General features: G+C 38.2%; 1 protein-coding gene across 4 annotated transcripts in view; it reads left to right on the plus strand.

The window, feature by feature from the left end:
- The window catches only part of LOC128124468 (zinc finger protein 420-like), a 60132-nt gene extending 42412 nt beyond the window's left edge, over positions 1–17720 (plus strand). For 2 of the 4 annotated variants that reach the window (XR_008222884.1, XM_052760780.1), the window contains one exon: positions 5917–9081. The gene's annotated coding sequence lies outside the window, so the exon portion shown is untranslated. Of the gene's footprint in view, positions 1–5916; positions 9082–12686 lie in introns of those variants that run through there. The other 2 variants (XR_008222883.1, XM_052760778.1) reach the window with 2 other exon arrangements.
- Positions 17721–19276: the final 1556 nt, after the last annotated feature.

Consider the following 19276-nt stretch of genomic DNA (forward strand, 5'->3'; position numbering starts at 1 on the left):
GAATCTGGTCTTTTCCCATTTTTGATTAACTACTTGTTGAAGAAGCATGTCATGGATGACATAGGCCACCACACACACATCATTGTATTCATGGTAAGTGCCATCACTAAGGGCCATGTCAATACTTTGTAGTGTTATCCATTCTGGTGAGGCATTGAATGAGCAATTCTTCAGTGTCTGCCAGTACCCATGTCGAAAACCATGGTGTGCATCTTTGTTACTACCCACCAAGCCACAGGAAACTTTTCAGAAGATTCTTGTCTTCCACAATTTACTAGGGTTCAGATCCAGATATCTGTGGGGTTCCCAGTACTTGGGACAATTTAAATCTATCCTTTCTGGTAGTTTTGGTGCAGCTGATTGGTGGAATTGACAACTTTACTCAGGGGTACAGGAAGAAGAGGCCCAGCCATGACCAGGATATACAGAATTGGAGAGAGGTGCATGTAAAATGAATCTTAAAAGGTCTTATTAATAAAAAAAAAACCTGGAGCCAGATATTGGGGTAATAACTGAAAGATCAGAGAAACAGAACAAGCCACAGCAACCTCACCTCACCAACTCCTCAGCCAATCCTGCTTCCATGAATCCTCAGACTGAAAGTCTCAACCCTGAGGGTCTCAGTTGAACTGCTGCTTAAAAAGCCTCTAGTTTCTGGTCCTCATGCCTTATACACCTTTTTGCTTCCTGGGGTTAAAGGCAAGTGTCTTTTCCAAGCAAACATATGAGATCTCAAGTGCTGGGATTAAAGGTGTGTACCACCATGCCTGGCTCTGTTTCCAGTGTGGCCTTGAACTCAAAGAGATCCAAAAAGATCTCTGCCTCCTGAGTGATAGGATTAAAGGCGTGTGCACCACTACTGTCTGGCCTCTATGTCTAATCTTGTGGCTGTTCTGTTCTGATTCCCAGGAAAGCTTTATTAGGGTACACAGTATATCACCCACAGGTGCATAATGATATCTAACACCCAACATAGACAGCCCTGTGTCCACTGAAAAGATGAACAGGAAGGTGTCTTATTTACATTTTTATTGCTATGAAGAGACACCAGGACCAAAGTAACTCCTGTAAAGTAAAACATTTAATTAGGGTGGCTTGCAAAGTTTCAGAGACTCAGTCCATTATCATCATGGCAGGGAGCACGGCAGACATGGTGCTGGAGGAAAAGCTGAGAGTCATACATCTTGGAGGCAAAAGGAAGTTGACTGACACTCTGGGCAGTATCCTGAGCAGAGGAAACCTCAAAACCCACCCCCATAGTGAAACACTTTCTCCAATATTTCTCCCACAAAGCTACACCTCTTAATAATGCTACTCTCTGTGAGATTATGGGAGCCAATTACATTCAAACTACCACAGAGGGTGACAAGCCATCCTGGCTTTTTGAATTGTTTCTTATTGTATGTATGTGTGGGCATAGTCTGCATGTGCATGTGCCCATGTGGGTGGAAGCACAAGGATGTTCTTTCTTATGTTCATTCTTTCTTATAGTGTCTGTCTTAGATACTTTTCATTTGCTATGACAAGATTTTATGACCAACGCAACTATAAGAGAAAGTATTTAATTTGGGGCTTCATGTTTCCAGAGGGTTAGAGTCTATAATCATCATGGCAGGGAAAATAGCAGCACACAGTCAGGCATGAAGCTGGAGCAGTCATTGAAATCTTACATCTGACCCATAAGCACAAGACAGAGAGAGAGAGAGAGACCTAACTGGGAATGATGCAGGGTTTTGAAACCCCAAAGCCGACCCTCAGTGAAAAATATTCTTGAGCAAGGCCACGTCTCCTATCCTTCCAAAACTGTTTTCTCTTCTATGGACCAAACATTCAAATATATGAGCCTACAGGGGGCCATTCTCATTCAAATCAGCAGAGGGTCCTAAATCAAACTCGGAGCTGACTGACACAGGTAGTCTTGCAATTCAGATTGCTCTGGGATCCTCTCTCTGGTTTCCCAGGCCAAGGTGGCTTGAGCTGATCTGAGGCATCATTAGTTAAAGCCAGTGAAACAAAAACTACTTCTTTTTCTTTTTATAGGTGTGATAAAGGAAGTGTATCACCACAGATTGTCCCACTTGGCTTTTTCAAAAGATTTGTTTATTAGATATGCCTTTGGACTATCTGCATTCAGTGCTAACAGTGACCAGAAGAGGGCAACAGATCCCCTGGACTGAATTTACAGATGGTTGTCAGCCACCATGTGCATGTTCAGGATAGAACCTGGGTCTTTGAAAGAGCAGACCACTGAGCCACCTCTCCAGCACTCAGATATTTTTTTCTCAGGCAGGGTCTCACTGAGTAGCCCTGGCTGGCCTGGAGCTCACTATGTAGATCAGGCTGGTCTTGACTGATGAAGATTAATCTGCCTCTGCCTCCAGAAGGCTGAGATTAAGACATACACCACCACTCCTGGAATTCACCAGATATTTTTAAATGTATAAATAAGTGTGGGAAATGTAAAGTAAATGTACTGTCTTTTCTGTGAAAGGGTTAAATAAGACACAATTCTGTTTTAAAAAACATAAAGAAGCCACTTGATAGAAATGCAATTTCTCTAGGGTCATCCCTTTTGAGGTCAAAATGTTCAAAAAGGGTTTCGTTTGGTGTTCTAAATTGTGTTCAGGTTGTCAGTTGTGCTGTTTTAACTTAGCCATCATTACAAGTGTATGAGGTGAGCTCTGACCAGTCAAACACTAGCCCCCTTTCCTTTAAGAATGAAGTCCTAGTGGGACCCTTGTTCACTGTGTTTGCATGATGGACTTGGCACAGCTATGCTTGCTCCCACACAAGTAAGATTTTTTTTTATCTTGCCATTTTTTGAGACACTCAGGCCCATTTCTAACATTGAAACAGCTTAATTTTCTAGTTCAGTTTTAATGTCTTCCTTTGCCTGAGTGTGATGCTTATTGAATATTTGTATTGATCAATTGGCTATATGTTGTTTAATTCATGCTTCGGAAATGTTCATATACTATTTATTGAATTTTGTTGGATCACATTCACATTAATTGGAGATGCAATGAATAAGAACAGTCTCTGCATTGTTTTCAAACATGTTTTTATGTTGCATTTTGTGACTTCTATAAAAAGACATAATATGAGGTGAAGCAATTCATGTCACTCTTTAAAATGTCACTAGTCAGCCTTGATTGTACACACAGTAATCCCAGTACTCAGGCACCACTGAGATGCTTTACCAAAGCTGAGGGAGCATGCATTGCTCCAAGCAGATCACTTGTAGAACATGTGCACACCCCTGGGTTCAATGAACATGTGCACACCCCTGGGTTCAATCCCTAGCACCTCAAAACAAAAACACACTTAAAAATACAGCAGAGAATTTTGCCTTTCCCTCTGTTTTGAAATCCTACAGGCAAGAGTATGACTGGCTACTCTTTTTGAGAAAATTTTATTTTCTAAAATTGAGAAGTAAATGTTGCCTGGAGTACTGGAGAGAAGGCTCAGTCATTAAGAACACTGGTTGCTCTTGCAGATAATCTAGTTGATTCCCAGTGCCCATAACCATCTGAAACTCCAGTTTGATGGGATCTGAACCCTTTTCTGACCTCTATGGACACTGCACTCATATGGTGCATCATCATACATGCAGACAAAATACTCCTTGAAAGAAAATATTGCCATGGAGCATTTTCTCCATATGTGTGTGTGTGTTTTGTATGTGATGCATGTTTGTATGCATATTTTTGTATATGTGTGGGAATGTGCATGCACATTCCAGAGACCAGTTCAGCAGTGTTCATGTACATGGTGTCCTGTAAACAATTTGATAGGGGACATGGATGAGCAAGATCTCTGTAGTAAGATATGAAGTCCTTTGGGTATACGCCCAGGAGTGGTATACCTGGGTCATATGAGAGTTCTATTATATATATTTTTGTAAAACCTTTAATCTTATTTCCACAAAGGCTGCTCTAGTTCATACTCTCATTAATGTCAATGACAGTTCCTTTTTCCTCACATCCATGCCAAAGTTTGTTGTCATTTGTATTCCTGCTGATGGCCACTGGACATTTGAAATAACTTCAAACTCATTTCTCCAGTGGTTAAAAATCATGCATATACATACATGCAGACATATACATACACATAAGTAAAAAATCTTTTTTAAATAAAAAAATTAGAAAGCTGTCAATTTCAGAAAAAGGATGGAGTTTTGCATTGAAAATAAGCCAAGATATAGAAGTGTTGTGTATTCTTTTTCTCACACTGGAAGCTAGAATAAAAAGAATGAATGAAAATGAGGACATGGCCACTCCTAGATATGGTTGAAAAGATTTTTATTGTAGATATGAGGAAGAACTCAGCCAAAGTAGAGAGAGAAAGTGGCAGATTGAATATGGCCTGCTGTGGATATCACTCTGTATAAATAAACACTGATTGGCCGGTAGCCAGACAGGAAGCATAGGTAGGACTAACAGAGAGGAGAATGGAGGGAACAGGAAGGCAGAGGGAGAGACTGCCTGGAGCCACCGCCAGGACAAGCAAGATGTAAGGTACCAATAAGCCACGAGCCACCTGGCAAAGTATAGATTAATAGAAATGGGCTAAATATAAGAGTAAGAGCTAGACAATGATAGGCCTGAGCTAATGGCCAAGCAGTTTAAATAATATAAGTGTCTGTGTGTTTATTTTATACATGGGTTGTGGGACTGCAGGGGGCTTGGTGGGACCTGGAGAGAAGCTCTCCAGCTACAATGGCCTGTAGAAGAGACCAGGTCATGAGAGGAGAGAGGGTTGGGAAGAACAAGAGAGGGAGAAGAATGAGACAAAAAGGACAAAGACAAGAAACAAGATGGTGCATGGCCAGCATGGCTGGGTTATATGAGAAGAGAAGCTGGGAGAAGGGAAACAAATCTCCGGAACTGGAGAGGTTTAAGAGGTTTGGTGTGTTGAATAGGCACTTCAGCCATTTGTCCTGTGTTTCTCTGTGACCTGACAAACAGCACCTGAAAATACTCAGGCCTTTCCTGGCCAGGATAAGGGCAGCAGGAAGAAGACAGTACAATAGAGGGCAGTAGTGCGTGCAAATGATCATGTGAAATAATACAAATTATACATAAATAATTACCCTCTACAACTCAATGGCAAGACCCTGTTGCTGAAGCTGTCACATACTTAGGGACAGAACACATGGAGGAGAGAGAAAATGGAGCTCTCTGATAGCTTAGAGTGGAATCATAGAGCAGGAATGTGTAATTTGGTTGTGGAATGGGAGGACAATGTAGAGAAGGCAATACAGCCAGGAATAACCAACACTATAGATCTCTTTCAAAAGTCTTCTGAAAATCTAGACTATAGACGCTCCCCAAATACATACACATATGTACATATAAAAACCTTTAAAATTGAGTTACTCTGTAGCATGACAACAAAGCCCCTACTAGACAATACAGTCTAGAATTAATCAAAATTTTTTGAGTATTGTAACAGAACCCCAGACTTTAGTCGGCCCCCAGCCATTAGCACAATTGACTTGATGATAGAAGTACCATTCAGGCTGTAAAACTCAGCACATAGACAACACCACCTTCCAAAACTAAAACAATGTCCTAATCCATCAAAGTCCATATAGTTCTGGGAAAGTCTCAAAATGTACTAATCTTATTTATTAGCTTCTGTAGTTCTGCTTCTAGCTAACTGTTCTTGTTAACTAAAGTATGTCAACACAGAACATAGTTTTTATCCTTAAAAGTTTACCCTGAGAAAGGTTCCGTGCTGTTCTGGGATCACAAATCCCCAGTGTGGTTGCCAGCAGGCTAATGAAGACTCTGTATTGGCTTAAACCCATGTCTAAGCATTCTTCTCTGATGAATACTCCATAACAGTACAATACAACATGACAGTTAATACAACATGTCACTAACTTTTTCCTTCTGTGTTTCCTCTTTGCAGTGATTACTCATCCTTCCCCTGTGACTATGATAATTTGAAAAAACTCAAGCATATGTTGGCTGCTTCCCACATCTTAAAGTTCCACTTAAATATTTGCACTTAACACAGTTTTTTTTAAAGATTTATTTATTTACTATGTACACAGAAGAGGGCACCAGATCTCATTACAGATGGTTGTGAGACACCATATGGGTGCTGGGAATTGAACTCAGGACGTCTGGAAGAACAGTCAGTGCTCTTAAGTGCTGAGCCATCCCTCCAGCCCCTTAATACAGTTTTAATTTGAAGTTTAAGTATAGATATGCAGAGTGAAACTACATCCTAAAGGGTCTACATGTTCTCACAATAACTGACAATTGGGAAATCATTTTTAGAATTTTCTCTTCATCTTTTGAACAAAATCCTATGTTAGGAAATTCATTGACCTCTAATAAGTCTATTGAGTGCTATGTGTGTATTTGTAACACAGGGACCACATTTGAGATCGGTGTGATGTCTATTTTTTTTCTTGGAATGTCATATATTAAGACTATGCAAACTTTTACTTCTGTTTTTAAAAACATTACATGGGGGCTGGAGAGATGACTCAGCAGTAAAGAACATGATGCTATCACAGAAGTCCCATGTGGTGGCTTTTAACCATCCACAATCCCAGTTTCAGAGGGATTACTGACCTCTTCTGTCTTTGCAAGGCACTAAGTGTACACATAGTGCACATGGATATATGCAAGCAAAACAGTTACACATATGAAAATAAATAAATTGAAAATACAAAACAAATTTTTATCTAAAGTGTTTGTTTTCTGAAAAGACTTCCTTTTCTTTTTCTGATAACCAAAATTTACCCTTTAAATCCATGTCTCTTGTGTACCACAGCCTTGTCTCCATTCTGTCTTCCCCTGATTCTTTGGTGAGGGCAAATGTTCTCCATGAACTTAAGACCTTTTTTTTTTCAGATTTATTTATTTTATGTATATTAATACTCTATCTGCATGTACACCTTTATGCCTGAAGAGGGCATCAGATCCCACTATAGATGGTTGTGGGCCACCATGTAGGTGCTGGAAATTGAACTCAGGACCTCTGGAAGAGCAGCTAGTGCTCTTAACCACTGAGCCATCTCTCCAGCCCCCCCAACTTAACACCTATAATTCGGAAAAGGTTAACACTGTGGCCAATGATAAATAAATATGCCAATACCCAATTACTGTAAAGAATGGATCTGTGTCTTTATGAGTGAGGCCTCATGTGACATGTAGGTTCAAGTAGAGGGTCTGTCAGGTGCCCAGAAACCGTTCTGTTTAATCACATATAACTCTGGACTGGAATCATTGAGAAATTTGTGGAAAGGTAGAGTTAGAAAAGACCTACTCTCTTGCCTCCTAGTACTGACTACTTAAGCTTTCTAGGGAGCACAGAAATTGACAGGCATGTGTGGCTTGATCATGCCACAAAACAGTTATTTTTGTAAGTAGATTCAGGTCACAGTTTCTTTCTTTCTCTTTTTGAACTTTAATGTCATGAAAGTAATGATGTGCCCACGTGTTTGCTGACATCTGGAATCTATTTGTCTCAGAAGAATTGCTGCTCTTACCATTCACTTGGTTAGGATACTCAGGTGTAATTTACCAAATTAGAGAGACCAGCAAGTGATTTTTTTTCCCTTTGGGGGGGGCGATGGAGTTGTCCTACCCTTTAGCTCCAGCTTGGCAGGCCTCTTTATGTAGCATTATGTTGAATCTTTAAGTACTAATTTTCTTGAGGGCATGGACTGAGTAATGTACATAAGACACCACATTTCATGGAGAAACTGAAAACCCATTAATTACATTCTTTTTTATCTCTGTATGGAAGGAAGTCTTTCCTTATTTTATAGGTGGAGGTTCTGAAAATGGGCTTTTATTAATAGGTTCACATCTCCATTTCTTTTCAATGGCACAGATAAACATCTAATATTGCTTCTTTATATTTTCATATATATGAAAAAAGAATAATATATAATACTTCTATATGTAACATAAATTTCTGTTAGAGACTAGCCTAATTACTAAACAAAACTAACATAAACAATAAAATTACTATATTTGGACCCAATAGTTTGATTTGTCTCTTGAGCCATTCTGTTTTATAAGATTTATTTATTTTTAATTTCTGCATGGGTTTTTTATTTTTCTGCATGTTTGTCCATGCTTCATGTATGTGCCACTGCCCATGGAGCATCATACCTCTGGAACTGGAATTGTGAGCAGCTATGTGGGTGCTGGGAATTGAAACCAGGTCCTCTGGAAGAGTAGAAAGTGTTCTTAACTGCTGAGCTCTCTCTCCAGCCCCTTTTGAGCCACTGTTATAAACAAAGTAACACTTGCAAAGCAATGTAGCATAACTAGAATTCTCACGTAATTTAATCTATTCAATTCATTCATAGAAAATTTTTATTTTACACTTGTGTGAGTCTATACTCACTTCATTTCATGGTTATATGGGTATTTGATTTTGGGGGGAATGCCCTCATTTTATTTTCAGTTCTTCACTAATGACAACATCTGCAAATTTCTGAAATTGTTATTTGTGTGTTGTGCATACATTTAGGGAAGAATTGGATAACCAACTGGGAATAATGCTCATTTTTTATGTACTTTATACTAGCCCAAATATTACAATAGAATAATCTCATGGACCATTTGATTTCATGTGCTGATGTTTGTAGAGTTGACATCATGCACTGTGGTTACACTTTTTGTTACTATGGCAAAAACAAGGAAAGAAGGAAAGGAAGGAAGGAAGGAAGGAAGGAAGGAAGGAAGGAAAGTAGGAAGGAAGGAAGAGAGCAAATAGGGGGGTATATGTGAGGGTTTGCAGGGAGGAAATTATATAATATTATAATTTCAAAATAAAATTTAACAATAGCAATAAATATTTTCTAGTTAAAGGTAAAAAGTAATGACGTATTTCAAATGTAGAAACCTGAAGAATATGACCAGACCCTTAAATACTCCTTCAACATTACTGTGCATCATAAAAATTCATGATTGAGAGAAATCATGTAATTCTACACCATAATGCGATCGTTGTGTCTATTTGTCAAATCTTTTATCTAGTGCTTAAATTGTAGACATGATAGAATGTTGATCCTGAAGAAAAAACCCGAGAAAATTCTTCAATCAAGACTCACCTTTTATAGCCAGGGAGCAGTAGTAGCCACACCTTTAAACTCAGCACTGGAGAGGCAGAGGCAGACAGACCTCTGTGTCTGTAAGGTCAGCCTGGTCCACAGAGTGAATTCCAGGACAGCCAGTGCTACACAGAGAAATCCTGTCTCAGGAAAAAAGAAAAAAAAAAAAAGACTTACCTTTTACTCACATTCAAAATAGTCATCCTCAAGCCAAACTGTACAACTTTAGCAAGCATGTGAGAAACTTTATAGTGACAATTTCTGAATGTGACAGCACATGCTTGATCATGCACAGCCAAGAATTTCCCAATTGCATGCTGAAAAATCAGATTTAATTAGTCAAGAAAATAAAGAGTAGTCTTTTGCCCACCTCCAAAGCACTAGTATAGACTGATACTAAAAATATTAAGTCACAAGATTTCAAGACATTAGACAGGATGGTGCCCTATGGTGAGCAAGACCAAACTAATACATGGATTTGACATGTATTTCATTGGAAGGGAATACTTATATTGGACTAAATACGAAAATATTCTTTGGAAAATTGTTTTTAATTCCAGGATTGGAGTTTGTTGATATGTAAAACAATTGGTTGGTTTGATCTGAAATAAACTGGTGCTGTGTTATTTCCAAATGATTCTATATTAACTTTTATCCATTGTTGCCACATCAGAGCTGATGAAACTAAGACAGGATATAGGTAGTTATGGAATGATCCCTAACCATCTGAGGACTCCAACCATCTTGAGAGAGTTCTCATTTCCTTCATGGATGAAGGCCTCTTTGCCTGATGGATGATGATGATGATGGTTGTATGTATATGGATGCTTTGCCTGCACATATGTCTGTGCACCATGTGTTCTTGGTATCCACAGAGGCAAGAAAACAGTGTCATACCCCCCAAGACTGGAGTTACAAACAGTTGTGATCTTCCATGTTGGTACTGAGAATCAAACCTGGGTCCTCTGGAAGAGCAGCCAGTGCTCTTAACTGATAAAACATCACTACATCCCATGGTTTCTATTTTTGAGGCAAATTCTCTCTATATAGCCCAGGAAATCCTAGAATTTACTTTGTAAATGAGTCTGTCCTTAAACACAGAGAGATATACCTGCCTCTGCCTCCTTTGTACTGGGATTAATGTGCCACCATGACTGCTAGGTTCCATTCCAAAACCATTAGAGTATTAAAACTAAGACAAAACACCCTTGACTCAAAGGACAAACCATAGCAATATCTCCTAAGGAAAGCAATTTAGATGATGCCCAAGATATGTACAATTTTCTGCACCCAATAATAGGTTTCTCTGCTGACACAGTAAGCATGAGCAAGCATTACTGAAAAAGCATAACAGGTTTATTTGAGCAAAGCAAACCCCAGGTGGGTTCTCTAGTCTCAGAGATCAAAGCATGAAGAACCATGCTCACTAACAAAAGCAGGGAGACTTTATAGGTTGTAGGTGAGTAGTGACAATGACAATGTGTCAGCCACAAACTGGGTTTTTGCCCAAGTATGGTCAAAGGCTGAGCACTTTAGGCAAGGACTTGGGCAGCTGGCAACTTCAAGGGAGGTAATTGCAGTAGCCACCAAGAATACATAAATGGGCTTTTTGGTCCATTTCCTTTGTTTGGTGACACTATGAGTGGGTGGAGTGTGGAAAGAGAAAGAAATGGGGCTTTCCTGATCATGCAGGGGCAGCTGGATGTTCCAACTGAACAATATGGAACTCAAAAGCCAGAGTCATGTTAATGGATATCAAAGCATTTGTAGCATCTAAATCAATTCAAAGGAACAGGAACAAAATGGTACCTAGGCAAAAAAACATTAGCAAACGATTGTTGGAGATGAGGACAATGTAGGATATGAAAATTAGATTCAATAACAAGTTAGAAACACCAAAGAAATCTCAAACTAAAATTAAAGAGGAAATGAAAAATACAATGAACCTAATAATAACTGAATCAGATTGTGTAAGAAACAAAATATGCAGTGAGGAAGAGGCTTGGTCCTGTCTCAACTGAATGTACCAGGCTTCGCTGACTCCCCATGGAAGGCCTTACACTTTTGGAGGAGGGGATAGGGGTGAGTCAGGCAGAGAGAAGGCAGGGGGATGCAGGACAGGAATGAGAGGGATATCTGTGTTTGGTATGTAAAATAAATTTAAAATTTTTTAAAGAAAAAAGAAAGTTATGAAAATACATATGTCATCTACTAAAGCATCATGGAAGATCATGATTAGAGCAAACTATTCATAGAATAACACAAGAGAAATTATCCATGTAAAGGAAAGTCACAGACCAGGTTTGAGGATGAAAATGTCTAGACTCAGAGATGTTGTCTATGTTACACAGAAACACAATTCAAGATGATTTAATGCAATAGATGCAAATTTGTTACAACACATAAAGACAATTCAATATATGTCATTAAATATCTAGGCTCAGCCGGGCGGTGGTGGCGCACGCCTTTAATCCCAGCACTCAGGAGGCAGAGCCAGGTGGATCTCTGTGAGTTCGAGGCCAGCCTGGGCTACCAAGTGAGTTCCAGGAAAGGCGCAAAGCTACACAGAGAAACCCTGTCTCGAAAATAAATAAATAAATAAATAAATAAATAAATAAATAAATATCTAGGCTCAATGAAAGAAGAAACATGACCATGCCAATAGATTCATCAAAATCTTGTGGGAAAATAACACATTATCCAGTATAAAATCTCTAAAGGGAAAACAGAAGGAATATGCTTCAGCATAATAAAGATAATGCGAAGAAATCCTAAAGTTAACATTCCACAAAATTAGAAAAGGGGAATAGTGTCATGCTAATCAGAAGAAAGGCAATGGTGTCAACTGTCTCTATAGTAACTTAACAAAATGCATCAGCTAATGCCCAGAGTTCAAAAAAAGGATGCTTTTTAAGGGACATATTCAGGAATGTCAAAAAGATAGTTATACACAATTCAAAACATATAAATATGCCAGTGATGGTCATATATGTGTTTAGTTCCAGAATTCAAGAGGTAGAAACAGGCTCTGTAAGGTGAAGCCAGCTTGGTCTACATAGCATGTTCCATGGCATCTAAGGCACCCAATAAGAACATTTTTAAAAAAAAAATGAAAGAAAATATAAATATCCCATGATGACTATATAGAGAACATATAAAATTCCCATACAATATCATTTGTTTTTTTACCTATGAACAAAAAGATGCTGAGAAATCAGCAGAGCACTCCATTTTCTCAAAGTACAATGAACTCACTAGCATGGCATTCAAACTTGAAATATGGCTCTGCAGGCTGCTGAGACAGAAGAATCATGAATGGCTTTATCAAATGCTGCCCCTGCATACTACAATACAAACCTTCCAGGCAAGGTATGTGTACTGCTGTAACATTGCCAAGACTATTTTATGGATAACAGGTTTTCTGGTTGGATGTGCAGCTAGCTACACAAAGTAAACACAGGCATGCCACTTGAAATCTGGATAAAATTCTATGAATTTCTTCCTCTAGGAGGGATTTCTTCCTCGAGGAGGGAAGTCATTCCTGATATTTTGTTATATATAAATTACTCAAACTCTCTTTACATGGTTCTCTTCACAGCACAGCCTAGAGCTTTCACCCAAAGTCAGAGGAACTTGTTAACAACGTACAAGACTATTTCAGAGATTCTTTATTGGTCCGAAATAGATAACAAGAAACTGCTGACTACACAGCCTATAATGAGACCATCACATCAGCGCATTCAAACCACAGAGGACATTACAGAAGAGACAAGAAAAGACCGTAGAAGCTGGAGGGTGGGCAGTTGACGAATGCCGATGTGGGAGCAAAACTGGTTATTTTTCAATATAACTAAGTAATTAGAATGGCCTTACAACGTTTTAATGTTTGGTTTATTATTAAAATGAAACTGCAAACAAAAACTATTTGTGTAAAGAAAGAAAAGAAGAAAGCAGAAGACTTCTAAAATGAAAGGTTTTGTTGTCAAAGGGAATGGAAGATGAACTGCAAGCTGAAAAGTTGTCCCATACTTATGGAATACTGACACACTGCTAGCATATATTCATTCAGAGAAGACAATGTAAGAGGAAGTTCGAGTTCCGTAAATATGTGAAACAATTCCTATGAAAGTCCTCCATGTATTTTGTGAAGAAACAGCCAAAATAATCTGCAAATGATATCAAAATGTGAAAAAACACAAAGCACTTAGAAACCCTGAGAGTAAGATCAAACCCATACATGATATGAAAATACATTATTATAATGCCATGAAAGGAACAGCAGGTATCAAATGGAAGATAAGGTAGATGGGATTTAACACTCTATGGAGACACACTGCAATTCTTCCCAAAATCCTGCAGGCACTGTTTTAGGATATGGAAATTTAATTCTAAAAGAGATAGAATCTGTAATAAAATAAAAATGTGCCAAAAAAAAAAAAAAAAACCTGACAGGTGGAAAAAACTTGAATGCAGCAAATTTTCAAAGTTTATACTAAATTCAACAGATATAATGGCAACCAGTCAACACTGGTATGAAGACATGGCCAGTGATATGAACGGAATAAGGACAGCCTCATTCCTATGCAGTCAAAAGGATATTTCCTCCTAGTATTAACTCTTACAGAGTATGTCTTCTACAACAATTCTCAATAGAACTCTCCAGAATCATTTCAAATGAAACAGAATGTCACAAAACTGATTTCATGTCTGGTTTACAGTGTCACTTCAACCCCTAATTACCATTGCCTCAATGCTGCCAACATTTCTGGATTCTTTGTTACTGTCTCCTCTCAATTCACAGTCCAGTGTTTTTTGTTCTACTCCACGGAAAACGAGCCTGGGTCAGAAGTGTGAGAAAGGCATATGGGAAAGACATTCTTCAGAATGCACCTAGATTCACTAATGTAGAACTGTGCTCAGTAGATAAAGATTTAAAAAAAAAAAAAAAAAAAAAAAGAGGTGGTGCATGCCTTTCATCCCAGTACTCGGGAGGCAGAGCCAGGTGGATCTCTGTGAGTTCGAGGCCAGCCTGGTCTACCAAGTAAGTTCCAGGAAAGGTGCAAAACTACACAGAGAAACCCTGTCTCAAAAAAACAAAACAAAACAAAAAGTCTCATTTTGGGCTGGAGAGATGGCTCAGAGGTTAACAGCACTGGCTGCTCTTCCAGAGGTCCCGAGTTCAATTCCCAGCAACCACCTGGTGGCTCACAACCATCTATAATGAGGTCTGGTGCCCTCTTCTGGTGTGCAGACAGAACACTGTATATGTAATAAATAATTAAATCTTTAAAAAAAATAAGAGGATTCTGGAAATGATTTCTTACCAGTCATATAGTTTAAAAAGACCAAAATTTATGGAGCATTTTTACCATGGATATCTTAAGGCCCACTTCTAACTGAAAATCACTCAAAACTCAAGGGCATAAAGGAAATGTCAGATTGTCATAACAATATTATACACTACTGAGTTTCTGAATTAATCATGGAACAAAAACAAAAGGAACCTAACACCTGACAAGACACGCAAGACAGAGAATGCATCATGACAAGGTTCCTTGTCCTTTGAGAATGACTGTATTGGATGACACATGAGACTCATTCACACACACCTCATGCATATGTAAAGTAGTTTGAAAGGGAATCCTGCGGATGAACACAAAGGCTGGGCATGGTGCACTCTGAAGATAGAGGCAGCCAAAGATAGCATGGTCTACATAGTGAGTTACAGCAAAGGGAGGGCTGTGAAACAAATACATAGTTTTAAAAAATAAAGTCTTTAAAAAGACAGTAAAATTAAGATAAAAAATAAGCCACGTAAAGATGAATATTACACAGAGAATCTGGATTGTGTTGTCTTTGGGATTCTTAACTGCAGAAAAACATTTGATTGTAAAAGCTGTTGAGTTATGCCAATATGTATATTTTAAAGGTACCTTGACTTCAAAATTTGGATATAAGGATATGTTGCTTTGGAAAAAGAGTCTCTTTTGTTTCCACAGAAAGCAAGAGGCTATGGATTTGTTCCAGATTAAGATACATCAGGTTTGACCAGCCAAGACCCCCTGAAAGGTCTCCGATGACACCATGGCCCAGATGATCCAACATCCAGAATGGTTTGAAGGCAACTGGCTCAGACAATACAGCCTCATGGACTATTCCAAAATCCTAAAATTTTCTTTGTGTCCCCATAAGATACAGCGCCCCCCTCCAGCAGGAAGTAGTAAGAGAAGCTACGCCCAAATTCCCAAATTATATGTAATTTTACTTTGTTAAGGTTAAAACCTTCCTTTTTGAAAAAAAAAAAGGGGGAGGGAAAGTGCTGTGGGATGTTCTGTATGGCAAATGTGTTGCTGATTAGTCAATAAATAAAACACTGATTGGCCATTGGCTAGTCAGGAAGTATAGGCGGGACAAGGAGGAGAATAAAGCTGGGAAGTGGAAGGCTGAGTCAGAGAGACACTGCCAGCCACCATGGTGACAAACAGCATGTGAAGATGCCGGTAAGCCACGAGCCATGTGGCAAGGTATAGATTAATGGAAATGGATTAATTTAAGCTGTAAGAACAGTTAGCAAGAAGCCTGCCACAGCCATACAGTTTGTAACCAATATAAGTCTCTGTGTTTACTTGGTCGGGTCTGAGTGGCTGTGGGACTGGCAAGTGAGAGAGATTTGTCCTGACTGTGGGCCAGGCAGGAAAACTCTAGCTACAGCTGTGTAAAGAGACACTGTCTGGAAAGATAAGAAATAAAGAAAAAATGAGCACTTTATTGCTAGGCATAGTTGTGCATGCTTTTAATTCCAGCACCCAGGAGGCAGAAGCATGTGGATCTCTTAGTTCAAGCCTAGCTGGATATTCAAAGTGAGCTCCAGGACATCTATGGCTGTCACACAAAGAAATCCTGTCTTGAAAAACCAAAAAAAAAACCACTTTATTTGCAATATAATGTGCATACAACTTATGTAGAGCACTGAGCCTTGTGCACTGGAGAAGCTAGGAAAGCTTAACACACAGCTTACCTCTTCAACAGAATGAGGTGTGAAGCTGCTATACCTAGAACACTAGGAATGATGTTGTTTTACAACCCGGTGATCCTTTGCTGTCTGATGAGACAGGCTCTACCTTACCTCCCAGAATATATGTTTTTTACTTATCCAAGACCTTTCCCCTAAATCTTCAGCATTGCTTTTAGACCATAAAACACACTGTTATGAGTGAGGTCACTAGTGCTTTACAATAGTCTGAGTAACTTCTATGTTATCTTAGGGTCAGGCCAAACCTAACAGCCATAGGCCAGTTGTACTTTATAAGGAATCTCAATGTAAACATGTCTTAATTTTTTGTGCACTTGGGACTGAGTTAATTGACTATTGTTATCTGAGTATTTTTTTCAAAAGTTGTGCTGTGCTTAAATATGACTAAAGCAAAATGATCTGTGTCAGACTATAGAAGTCCTGTTCCAGCACCAGTTATAATAAAACTGGGCTGAGCCAAATTTCATTCTTGTTTCTTTGTTGATCAGTTTTTCCATCCTGGTGTAAAGCCTGCAGGGGAATCACCACAGCTGGCACAATGTGGGACACACAACCCTCAGAGAAGGTAAGAAAAGTTTTCTTTAAAATGAAATTAGGGGTTTAGGAAATCCAGATCTCGCACCCAAGGGGTAGTGATCATAAGTGAGAAAGTGAAAATTAACATGTGTTCTTCACAGTCCTTTGAAACAAAGCATTTTGTTCAATTATAAAAATATTTGTTTTAGATCCAAAGGAACAAATATTCAAAGCAAAAGCTCTACAACTTTATATGCATATCTTATGAAAAGAGAGATAAAGTCCATGTTAATTATTTTACAAGTTGGAGTACGATAATGTATTGTTTGCAGCTACTCAGAAAAAAAGGGAGAGATGGAATTTTTCAGCCACAGATATGGGAAGGTCTTAGTAGGATGTGCCACAGTAGACTCCAGATGCACAGGCTTTCCAATAACACTCATTGAGTGATCTTGCTAGAACTCAAAGCCCTTGAACCTCCAGCTTTTATGACTGCCAGGGTTTGATGGAGCACAGTGAGTTCCAAGGAATGACCCACGGAACTCCAACACCACAACATGAGCTAGCTTGCCTGCCTCAGAACTTAATGTAGTTATTTGATTGATTTTTGTTTAAATGTTTAATTTTTCTCATAACTGAAATAACTCAAACTTAAAGGTCCTTTTATGGGAAATGTTTTATTTTTCACTCATCGTGGGAATAACTAATTTTCAATAGTCCCTTCATGGGAGAAAAAAACAAAGCCTATAGTATAGAAATAATTGCTATCAGGGTACAAAGCACTAAGCCAATGAATGCTGTTTGAATTTCTAAAGGTATTATTCATATAATATATGGAGTATATTATCTTTTCCTGATCATCAAATTAATGCTTAAGTAAATGCTTAACTTTCATGGTAAAAGCAAAAAATTTTAAATTGAAAGCCGGGCGGTGGTGGCGCACGCCTTTAATCCCAGCACTCGGGAGGCAGAGCCAGGCGGATCTCTGTGAGTTCGAGGCCAGCCTGGGCTACCAAGTGAGTTCCAGGACAGGCGCAAAGCTACACAGAGAAACCCTGTCTCGAAAAACCAAAAAAAAAAAAAAAAAAAAAAAAAAAAAAAAAAAAAAAAAATTTTAAATTGAGTCTTATTATTAGGAATGCTCTTATCTGTTTAGTACTACTAGAGATTTGTCTCTGTTCTTTAAGTTGCTTTCTGAACATTCTCAGTTAAATTCTACAACAAATGTACCACTTAAAACAGAACAGGCTTATTAAATAATACAGTTACCAAAGAGGTAATTCAAAATAAACCCTTAAAGATAAATAGCCTATGAAAATCATTGTGCTGCTAGAAAAAAAATCAAGGTCTTTTATTTGTTATACACTGATAATAATTGAAGGGGTTACATTAACATGTTACTGGGATTCCATAAAAACTCATCCAAAATTTTCCCTCTTAAGATTTTGAACATGCCCCATGGGTATTGGTAAAATAATATCTAAAAACTCAATAGATTTGGGATTTTTTAATCGAAAAGATACTGCTTTTAATGCTTTTTACAGATGACCCATTAAAGGGATAAGAAACATATATTCTTATTTAAATACCACATATTTCTCAAAGATTGTACCCATTCCAAGTGATATAGCTAAAAAGACTAAGCTTGCTACAATCAATCAGTTTAATTAGATGTTTCTCAGTGATTAAAATTTTTAACTGACTTTGCTGTCTCTTTAAATGTAGATGATTGTTTATTGGATGAACTAAGAAGAATCAGTCTTATAGTCATAATGAGTAGTGTTGGATCCCTAGTTTGTACATCTTCACCTTAAGTATTAATCTGTATTATTTAATGATACAATTTTAAATGTGTTGCACAAACATACCTTAAACAAGAGTAGAAATATACATAGAGCATAACAAAATTGACCTTCAATTTGTATCAATACACCAAAATCCTTATCAATGTATTTTAAGATTAACAGTTGTTTGATTGGGATTAAAGAAGATTCAATAATCTATTGTTCACTATTTCTATAACATATCCATCTTTTTTATTTAGAAAGAGATTGAGTATGACCATTAGCCATATATAATCAACCTCCTTTAAATAAAAACAAACTATCATAAACAATATTTTGAGAATTTGAGTGCAGCTTTCCATACTACTTCCTGCTGATTGGGGGTGCTGGCAATCTTATGGGGATCCTGAGAAAATTTAAAATTATAGTTAAATCTTGGCTGTAGTAGTCTGAGGCAGTACAGTCTCAACCAGTTGCCTTGAAGATGTTCTAGGTGTTGGATCATCTGGGCAATGGTTGTCATCAGAGACCTTTCAGGGGGTCTTGCTTGATCAAACCATATAAACCGGAAAGCAATCCATAGGTTCTCATTGTCTATGGAAACCAAAGCAGAACCTCTTTTCCAAAACAACATATCCTTAGATCCAAATTTCAAAAACGAGATACCTTTAAAATACGTATGTTGGTTTGACTTAGTAGGTCCCACAATCAAATGTCTCTCTGTAGTTAAAAATCCCAAAGTAAATGACTACAATTCATCAATAGAATTGGGAGAGCACTCCATAAAAATAGTGGTGATTCTTTGCATCTATTAGCTCCTGTAATTATTGAAGCCACTTCAGCCCTTTCATTGCC

The sequence above is a fragment of the Peromyscus californicus genome, unplaced genomic scaffold (genome assembly GCF_007827085.1).
Source record: "Peromyscus californicus insignis strain IS unplaced genomic scaffold, ASM782708v3 Scaffold_4__1_contigs__length_199733344, whole genome shotgun sequence".
NCBI classification, from domain to species: domain Eukaryota; kingdom Metazoa; phylum Chordata; class Mammalia; order Rodentia; family Cricetidae; genus Peromyscus; species Peromyscus californicus.